Genomic DNA, 10,648 nt, shown 5'->3' with positions numbered 1-10,648 from the left:
AGAAATGTCAGAATCTCAGATATCAATGATTAAATATTAAGAATTAGAAACACATTCAGATGGCAGTTATGAGAATTTGAGAACCATTTTTAAAACAAGGCAGCAATACAAATGAATTTATTTTAAACTGCCCCAACTAACTATGCCCCACCTCAACCCTCACCATCACCACGTAAAGCAATTCCTGTCAGGTATTGAATCGTGGTAACAATGAAGTGCCAAGCAGAGTAGCTCCCATTGTTAAATGTCACATCATTCTTCCACCAAATGAAAGATTTGGGTGGACTTTTCTTAGAGTCTCCTGTGCTGATGTCTTGGGAACCTGAACTGAACTCTCAGAATTAGTCTCTACATATGATCTACTCTTCAGTAGCTGCCTTTTATCGGATCAGATCTGCAGCACATTCAAAGAATTTTTTTTGTCACTCTGTGATATGTGTATAGCATCCTTTCTTAGCTAATATAAACTCCCTCACTCTTGCTTTTCTAAAAAAATATAGTTTTGCTCATTTCAGTTGGTCTCATGGAGAGTTTGGGTAGAGGTTAGTGTCTCTTCCTGCTTCAGTCACTTGTACAACTCGAGATGGCCATTCTTTTATTTTGGCTAGAGAAGCTCTTGGCTAGCACAACATTCAGGTCTCTGACCCTGTGAGGCATGTGCTGGGCCAGAGATCTGTTTCCTGCAGTTTCTACTCCCCAGCAGGCCCCAGTGCTCTCATACTGTTTCAAGTTTTGCCTGAGTTCAGCCTCCGAACGCTTTCCTCACCCCCACGCGCTCTCAGACGCCCACATCAGCCTGCCATACAACAGATGCCTGTATGCTCTGCTGTTTCCATTCTCTGCACATGTCCCTCCTAGGGGTATGGCTTGGTGATGATCACTGCTTTGGAGATACAAGATGGCCTGCCATCTGGAGATAAAGACAACTGTCATGTCTGATGCTTCTCCTCAGAGGATGGTAAGGCACTCAGTGAGATCAGTCATCTGAGATGAGCTGAAATGCCTGTTGAAAGTTTCTGGGGTGCAGAAAACAAGGGAGCGAGAGTTCTCTTCTCTATGCTGCCTGCCACCTGGCCTTGGTTCCAGAAGAGCTGAAATTCTCAATATTAGAAGTGACGCCTCCATGGCACCCCTGTGGCCTTGACAGCAAAGTTATCTTCAAATTCAGGAAATGCGGCACTGAAATAAAAAAGAACTGTCAGGCACTGTACAAAAACAGACTCAAACAGAACAAGACTATCACTTTGCTGGAAATAAGACAGATTGTGTAAGCATGTCAAAGTCAACACAGGCCATAAAGAGCTAGCAGTGCAGAGCTTCAGGAATAATGTTCTTCATAAGGCACTTGGAGCAATGCCTTGGGTTAGATATGGAAGCCAGTGGTGACTCCCTATGGACCTCATAATTTTGGGTCAGAAAGGGTCTGAGAACAGGCAAGATGCACATCAGTGGAGTCCTCAATTCCAGGGTCAGTTTTTCACAATCTCCCCATTCAGGCAGAGAAACGTGTATAGTTTTGGGCATCAGAGGTGGCCTGTGAAATCCAATTCAAAAGACCGGGGAGGGCAGAGGTGAAGGGGAGAAACTTCTCTTGGAACACCTGGGTCTTTACATTTACTGAGAGGTTATAAGAAGGAGCTCGGGGAGTTGCATTCTCTTCTGTCTCAGTTAGCAATGGAGAGACTTGTTCTTTCTTTAGAGACCAGATGAATTTCCAGTGGTTGGAAGCAGAAACTCCACTGCTCAATTAGAAAGACGTCCAAGAGTCCTCCTTCTTCCCAGCAGCTATCGGCTTTTGTCCAGTCTATAGATTAATTTTTCAGACTTAGTGTTAGTTCACGTTAGATAAAGATAATGAAAGTTTCCTAATCCTCTTAAAGAAGATTTATCTGACTGAGTAGAAAGCTTTTGGAATACAATAAGGCATGTATAAAACTGAGGCCTAATCTTGCCTTTAATTTCAAACTGCTGATGGGTATTGATTTTGCAATGAGAAAAACTCAAAAATTTCCGAGCTGCAACATGTCTGTTAAAAAAAAGTGTTTATTTATCTTCTGTTCATTTGAGAGTGTTAGAATCTCATCACCTCTGCCAACCAAGTGTCATTAGCAGAAGGGAGAACAATCCCATGGGGCCTTGGCTTTGTCACTCCCTGCTCCTGCAATGTGAGGAACTGAAAGATGCTCTGTCACTACCCTCAGAGCCCGTCCTTATTGTTTTATAAGATGGCCTTTGCCACATATCTAATGGAATTAATTTCCAAGTGCTTTCTTTGAAAGGAGAAGTTGCATTTATTAAAATATTGTCACTGATACCCAAGGTACATCTTGACCACTGGGGATAATTTCAAAGCATCATGTGTGACAATGTGAGCTAGACTATGTACTTAGATGTTAAGGAAATCTACTACCATAGTGGAAGTATTTCTATGCAGTCAGATTAGACAGGGTAGGAAAATAAACCTGACAGCCCTGTATGGGATGGAGTGAGTAGAGAGAAGCCGGAGGCACAAGGACAAGAAATAAGTTACTCCAATCACCCAACAAGTATGCCAAGAGTGGGCTGTGGATCTACCTGCAGAAATGAAGATGTTTCCTCCAAGAGATATTATCCAAGAAAAATTGAGAGAATTAATTTTAATGCCTTGAAAGAGGAAGAATTAAGAGGATCTCTCCTACATTTTCAAGTTTGGGGAAATGTTTATGGCCTCACTAGTAATTATGCAGTTAGGATCCTGTGCCACTAGGAAAGAAAGCATTAGGCTTGCTGGGTTTAGGGATAAAGAAAACACAAACATTACACTGATATTTTAGAACTAAGGAACAGATGTGACTCAATACCAGAAGAGGTATATTTGAGACCCATGATGAATTTGCTAGCTTAAAAGTAGGTGAGTTTCCTGAGATTAACTATTTTTAGAAAACAGCAGAAACTATAATTTATTTATATCTTCAGTATATAGCATACTGAGGCATACTAGGCATTCAGCAAATATTTATAAAATGAAGAGAAAAACAGATTGATACAGCAAATGAAATGGCATATGAAGGCAGTGATCATAAAGCCTCTTCAAGCAGAGAGAGATGAGGACTGAGTCCACATGACTTGGAGTGGACAGTAACTGGGAACAGTTCCCTGGAGGAATAAAGACTTTCTATGTGACAAGCTAAGAGGTATGTCATAATAGGGATAAAATGAATTTCATGCATTTATTTAGTACTTTACAGCACTGGTCACAATCTATGACTTATTTGATCCTCACAACAAACCCTGGGAGGCTGCAGTGAAGTGACTGTTATCTTCATTTTACAAATTAGAAAACCACAGCTCACAGAGGTTAAGAGGCTCGCCAGGGTCCCCGGGAGTAAGTAGTGAAGCTGGGTTTTAAATGATGCCCATATAACTCCAAGATCAGTGTTTCTCCAGCATACTCCACCACCTCTACCACCAATCATGTCTAAAGTTATTTTTCCAGATTCATGAGAATTTTCCAGTTATCCTTTTTTCTCACTTTTTCCCCTGCTACAGAGATTGCATTGTACCAGCGGAAATTCAGTACAAAGCTCAAGAAAGAAAATTAGCAGCAGGGGTGGGATGCCAGTTACAATGAATGATGTAGAGAAGCTGAGAGAGAGGCAAAGAAAACTGAATTAGGAGTAGCTCATTCAGGAATTAAAATTTTAAATGTTACCTCTTTATCCTATATATGTACTGAAAACAAGGGCATTTTAATTCAGGAATTAAAATTTTAAATGTTACCTCTTTATCCTATATATGTACTGAAAACATGGGCCCCTTTGAGAATCTAGTACCTAATTGTCATTCTAATTGTCATGAACTCTTCGGCATTCTGAAACTATGCGGATATACTCATGCAGCTGCAGTTGTTGTCATTATCAGGAATAGATAGAGAGATCTAGTGGATTTTACTTCTCAGATGTTGATATTCTCTGTCTGCTCTCTTGGCTTAGTTCAGAAATCTGTTTATTACCAGATATTTCTTCTCATGGAATGAATTTCTCTTACTAAACCCAATTTTATGCAAAGGGCTAGAAATGATGAATTATGTTAATTTCTCACATCTGAGACTTCACAGCAAACATATGCAATTTCTGTGTCTGCAAGAGACTTTGGGTCTGTGAATCTGGAGTCATTTTAGGTGAGACTGGTTGGGACTCAAAATTTAGTTTAGCAGGTAGAGAAGTCAGATTTGCCAACCAGCCCAGTCCTAGATTTTGCTGAGTGCCAGCTAAACTCTGTGTTTGGGCACATTAAGTATAAACATCATCTCGGGTGATTCTCAGCCGATTCTCAACCCTGCAAACTCTATATTATATTCACATTTCACAAATAAGGAAACTGAGGCTTAAAAAAGATGAAAAATTTGTCCAAAGATAGAGCTACTAAATTTTTAAAATTCCCTTCACCAGATTTGTTTCTAGAAAAATGCCATCCAAATAAAAAGAGTTAAAGCATTTTACAAGCATTATCTCTTTTGATTATTCTTTATAAAAGTCCTGGGAAACAAAAGAGAAAGTCATCACATTCCTAGAAAAGAGGTTTAGATTCAGAGTTGAAGTAATCAGTCCAAGTTACAGTAGCCAGTAAGTGGCAAAGTACCTCTTAACGCTGGGGAGTTTTATTCTAGATCCCATATTTTGTTCACACATCAGATTGCTAACTCATAGCTAAGTAAAAAGACAGGTAAATGTTACTATTGGTGAAGAAAATATAAAAGGCACTACCAATAAGGATGAACACTAAGAAGACAATTGCTGGGAAGGAGTGGGCCAGGCTGAGACTGGGGCCCGGATGGCTACAGGCAGGGTACCAGCTGGAGGATTTCCAGCAGGCAAAGGAGGCAGACTTGCCCACGGGTCACAATTTTTGCCAAGTACTCGTCTATTTCTAACTCTTCCTTTGTAACTAAGCTCTTTTTTTTTTTCCTGCTATTTTCACCTCTTTTCCCAGATATTACAGTCATTTAAATTAACATGTGTGATTGTGAGCCTAAAGAAAAGTAGGCAGTCAACTTGAAGTAAATTTAATTTATTGGGTCTCTATTTTAAATTATAATCACACTTTCTCTTCACAGAAGCAGGGTGGAAAAGTGGAAAAGAATAAGACCAGGCATTAAAAAACTCATTCCTCACCCTGAGCTCTGCTCTTGACATCCAGGCCTGTGTCTTTGGGATGTTCCAGTCTTAGCTCCTCATACTGAGGTTAAGAGTAAAATTCAATGTAATTGATTTTCTTTAGGTACACACATGCATACCTTAATCCTATGTTTTGTTGTTGTTGTTATTATTATTATTATGCATTTGAAAATAAGATTCTGAAAAGAGGTCTATAAGCTGCACATTCTATGTATGTGTGTAGATAAAGCACAGAGGCCAAAGGATCTACGGTACAAAATAAATATAAGAACCTCTCTGGGAATCATTTCTTTGGTTTTGAAATGAAAGTGTTGAACTGATGATAAGGAAGTCCTTTCCAGTTATTAGATTTTATGATTTGTTAGTGTTATTTCTCTGGAGGATCTTTGTATATCCAACCATCTCTGTGTTCCATATCTTTTCCACCTTCATCCCCCAAAAGGACAATTGAAGGTTTGCCCTTCTCTTTCTTATTCATGTTTTCTTTCTTTCCATGTTCTCCTTTGACATATGTAACCTCCACAGCTTATAACCATGACAACTACAAATTAGAAGGAATCAGGAATGAAGTCACTGCCCTCAGAATGCCTCTGCACTCAATAAAGGAAGGCATCTCAAATGTCATTCACTAGCAAGGCCTCCTCATGCAGCCTCTCTCCACACCCCACTGGCTTCTCCTGCCTCAGGGGTGGAAGGAGGCCACACTAGTACTCTCCTTGCAATGGTCCTATTCCCTCCTTCAGATTGTGTTACTCAGTTATTATCTGAATTTGACACGTCATGGATCCTGAATGAGACTGATCTTCATGTTTGCTAAAGCTCTGAGGTTACACCTCCCATGAGATCACACATTTTGTAAAACAACCACAAACAACAACAACAACAACAACAACAACAAAACTTGTATTATCAAGTCTCTACTCACATTGTTCTGAGGAGAAATATGAGGCTTTGTTCTGCTCTGCTTAGAAGCTAAGATCATAATACACACACACATGCATAGTCACACATGCATGCATACAGTTTTCACAGGTTTAATGGGTTTTTCTTTTGTGGTCTCTGGAATTCCATTCTACCCTCCAGTAAATATGTAGGTTCAGCCTACTTCTAGAAGAAAGAAATAGGCTTAATTCTTCCCGTAATACTTAAAATCTAATTATAGATCTAGGAAAAGTTGGATTTTTCCAAGATGAATGAGACCAAAGCAAATTTTGACATTGGATGTACACATTGTCAAGGCTGAATATGGTTTGACCCTGTCTGCCAAGAGGGCAACAATTCCATTTGAGAGTCCTGGCTTTGAAAGTACGTGAGCTTGTTTTAAAGCAAAAGCAGTTGTATTCTTCCACATGCTCCAAGCCTATGCTGACAGTCTTGGCTTCCGGTTTGGTGATAAATACAATAGCCAAAAAGAGAAGTGGCAGGGCCTGGAGCCGTCCTCTGCTTTATTTGCAGTAGAATTAAATAAATGGAACGGTCGTAAAGTCTGCTCTCGAAATCATCACCGATATGGAGATGGAGGAGGAAATGAAATGCCTGTTATGTTCTACTCAATTTGTATGGTGATCTCAGCTTATTTCCTAAGAGTCTAGTCTGCCAGTAGCTCAAATAAATACAAAGAGATCTTTCCTGTTGTGACCAGGGCAAGCAATCTTTAGAAGAAGGGTAAATTAGTAAATGTTCATAAATTCTCCTAATAGATTAGATTTCATCATGACCCTCATATAGTCAGGATCCCACATAAGATTTCAAACTTTATCACCCACAGAATTAGTCATAGCTTACATCAGAGTAATCTGTGAATTCAGAGTAGTGATGTTTTCCTATATGCAGCATGTGTACACATATTTGGAGAGTCTGACTTGCATTCTGAAACCTGATTTTGAGCCCCTAGTTAACAAGTTTTACCTCAAACAGTGTCTTGCAATAATAACTATCCTTTGTACTTATTCCTATTTTGCCTTCTCATACAGATATCACAAAGCCTTTGATTCTTTTCTCACTAATATGTCTCCTCTATAGGTAGAGAACTTGAAGAGTGATAGAAGTGAAATAGAAGAATCATGAGGACTGTAGTCAAAGATTTTTAAAAAAATAATTACAAACCATGGCTATCATACACAGAGTACTTACCCTGGCAGTCACTTTATAGATACAAAAATCCAGAAGGCGGGATGTATTTTCCTAATTTTTCAATGAGGGGACTAAGGCTCAGATAGGCTAAGGAATTTGCCTTCGGTCGCCAGCTTATAGTACAGAGCTGTGATCTGAGCTCTGCTCAGTCTAGAGTGAAAGCCTGCACTTAACCTCTACAAGGAACTTCATCTTGTTTCCATCCTTTTAAAGAGGCAAGCCAGACTGATACTCCAGTTCATTTATAATACACAAGCTTTCCATGCCAGGTTATCTCTGTTTAAATGATTTCAGTCTAATATCTCTGCAGTTAGGATCTGCCTCCTTAAACCTCTTTTTCTCCTTCTATTTTATTTATCTTAGTAATTATAACTTCCTTCTTGGAGTTAATATCAGGTCTGAATCATTGACTCCTAAATCTATATTTCCAGTTCTTAATTTCTTCCCTAACCCTTGTCTTTTATTTCTGGTATTTTCCTGAACTCTTCACCTTGGATATACCATCGATATCTTCACATGTCCCACACTGAACTTACCTTCTTCACTCCAAAACCTGTTCTTCCTCTTTTAATTCACATTTCTATTCCCGATCACATCATCCTTGTATAAAACGTTGGCTTGGCTTAAGCTTTGACTCTTCTTTCTCTTTTGCTTCCTTATAAAGTGAATGTCATGTCCAATAAAGTCATTCTCTTCCTTTCTATTCCACAACCACTAACAGCAAAATACAGATTCTTACTCTCCAGCGACTTTACACTGTCACATTCTAATTGCTATCCAATCCTCAATCTCTGACTTTTTATAATTCATTTTAACACTGTAATCTATATATTCCTGATGCACATATTTGATCATGTTACTTCTCCTACTCATAATTTTAGCGACTCCCTATTGATAATAAATTAATGTCAAAACTTCTTATATTATTTTTCCAAGTGCTAAACAATTCAGGGAGTTTCCAAGTGTGAAACCAACTTTTCCACTCTTACTTTCTATTATTCCATTTTTATACCCCATATACAACTTAGTCAAACTTGTCTTTGTAAAACCCCTACACTCAGTGTCCTGCATTCTTTTCCATTTCTCACACAATCCATCTGTCTTGAACATTCTTTTCTTTGGATATCCAAATCCCACAAATTCTTTAGATTAGCATTGTTCCACAGATCTTTTACCTTTTAGACAGGTCTGTCCAATTGACCTTCTGTGATGATAAAAATGTGTTATATCTGTACTGTCTAATATGGTGGCCATTAGCCACAAATGGCAATTGAGAATTTGAGATGTGGCTAGTCTGACTGAAGAATTAAATTTTTAGTACTATACAATTATAATTAATTTAATTAAAAATAGTCACACATGCTAGTGGTTATCATATTGGACAGCACAGTTTTAGAGTTGCTAAATCCTCTCAGCCAAAGTCTTTCTTTGGAATTCCAGTAACACATTTCTTGTATTTCTTTAGATACCTAAACTTTTTATTTCATATTTCAGCTATTAGTGGATCTAACTCTTTTCCTCCACTAGATTATAATTTTCTTGAAGGCAAGAGCCAGAGTAGGCTCCATAATTTTTTATAAGAGCACAGCTTAGGGATTGCATGCTGAATTGGCATGGCCATATAGGTAGCTATTTAACAAATTTATGTTGAATGTTACAAATCCACAAAAATAATAGTAACGTGTCCTAAATTGGAGGTTGTCCTATTGGAGACCCCACCACAAAAGACAGCATCCACCTTGAATTTATTACCTTTGTCACCCCATGCTTAGGATAGCTGGCTATACTGCAGGCACTGAAAATATTTCTCTTGAATAAGAAAGCTCTCAGAAAACTTTTAATATTTTTCACAATTTAGAGTTTCTGGGGAATGATCTGACACAACCACTTTCCTTTATTAGTATTGGAAATCACCCCCAAACAAGAGGCCCGAGAGAATAGCCCTGGCAAGCAGAGCTGGAAGTACACCACCCAGCCTGTTGCAATCAACATAATGGTATGGATGACGTGTTCTGATTGGCCAGGAAGCAGACATTAATGACCAGTGAGCAACTGTGTTCAGGTCAATTAATTTATATTTGTATTTTGCAAACTAAAAGTTGCCCTGTTAGATTATTGATTCTTTGTCCCTGTGTTCAATTTGTTTTTAATTGCACCATTGCTGGGCCAAGCCCTCCCTCCTGGCAAGCTGGCAATAAATCTGCCACCATTTCAACAATCAACAATAAATGTGTCTCTTCATGTCGTTATTAATATGTCTCTTGGATTGGTTCATTACCACGGTTAATAGTTTATAAGAGCCGAATGGCACACTGCCAGGAGGATTCCTTTTCCCAAGGGCTATTTTGTCATGATAGAATTGATGTCCTCAGGCTCGCATGTGTCTGAGGACAGGGGCCCAGGATTTAATTTAATATAGCTGGAATATGAGCTACCTAATCCTCTTTTTATCATAAACAGCTTTAGAGGAAGATCTTGTTGGAATGGAGGTTTTACCCTCTCTTTTGATTCTTCTTTTTTCTCACTTCTTTTTCTCTTTTTATCTTAATTCCTACTTAATTTCTGTTCAGATAGATTTCTCCCCATCAAAAATAACATAAGTCAATGAGCTATGTGTCCCCTGGGAGTTGGAGTTTTATTATTGGATTATTGTTATTTGAAAGCAGAAGAGTGTTCCTTTTACCTGATGTGTGAATATTCTGTACTCAGAATGTTACTTTAACTGAGGTCAACACTGAAAAAGAAAAAGTTCTGTCTTGTAATAGACATATTAATTATAGTATTGTTATTGGTTCTCTTAATCATTAGAATTTTTCAGAGGGAAAGCACAGATTTTAAACGAATTTATAGGTTGGCAGAAGAGATCCTCTGTGTCCCAGAGATGTCAAAAGAGAAATCTAAATGGAGTTAAGAGTGCTTTATAAAAACCCCAGAGTGGCCTGTGATCTAATAGCAGCAGTCCCAGGGTTTGCCATTTCCAAGGCACAAGCAGCTCCAGGACAAGAAATTTGGTTCTCCTCAGACACAGAGTTCACAGTCCAATTTTGTTTCAGTATACATATTTTATATTTAATTTACTATTAACAATGCCTGTACACATAACTTCTCTCTGGGCACCAAGCTCTTCAATGCTGGTCAAATTGGGTTTGTTGAAAGAAACTGGAGGAAGTTATGTGACACCAGTTGTTTCTCTTGATAGGAGTTTAAGTAGCCCGGGGAAGTGGAAGGCAGGGTAATGGGGCTCAAACACAAATTATTTAGAATAAAAGAAGATAGCAAGGGGAAGAAATGAGAGACTTGAAAGATGTCTGCAGAGTGCCAAAGAGATACAAATGGAGAATGGGAATGACAACAAAGGA

The 10,648-nt window shown here is 38.6% G+C and overlaps 1 protein-coding gene across 9 annotated transcripts in view; it reads left to right on the top strand.

Annotated features, from left to right (window-relative positions):
- Positions 1-10,648, top strand: part of OPCML (opioid binding protein/cell adhesion molecule like) — a 478,631-nt gene that overhangs the window by 255,259 nt on the left and 212,724 nt on the right. The gene's annotated exons all lie outside the window — the stretch shown is intronic.

This window comes from Pteropus alecto, unplaced genomic scaffold (genome assembly GCF_000325575.1).
Source record: "Pteropus alecto unplaced genomic scaffold, ASM32557v1 scaffold210, whole genome shotgun sequence".
Lineage (NCBI taxonomy): Eukaryota > Metazoa > Chordata > Mammalia > Chiroptera > Pteropodidae > Pteropus > Pteropus alecto.
The sequence above is the reverse complement of the archived record's forward strand: the minus strand, read 5'-3'. Positions and strand labels throughout refer to the sequence as shown.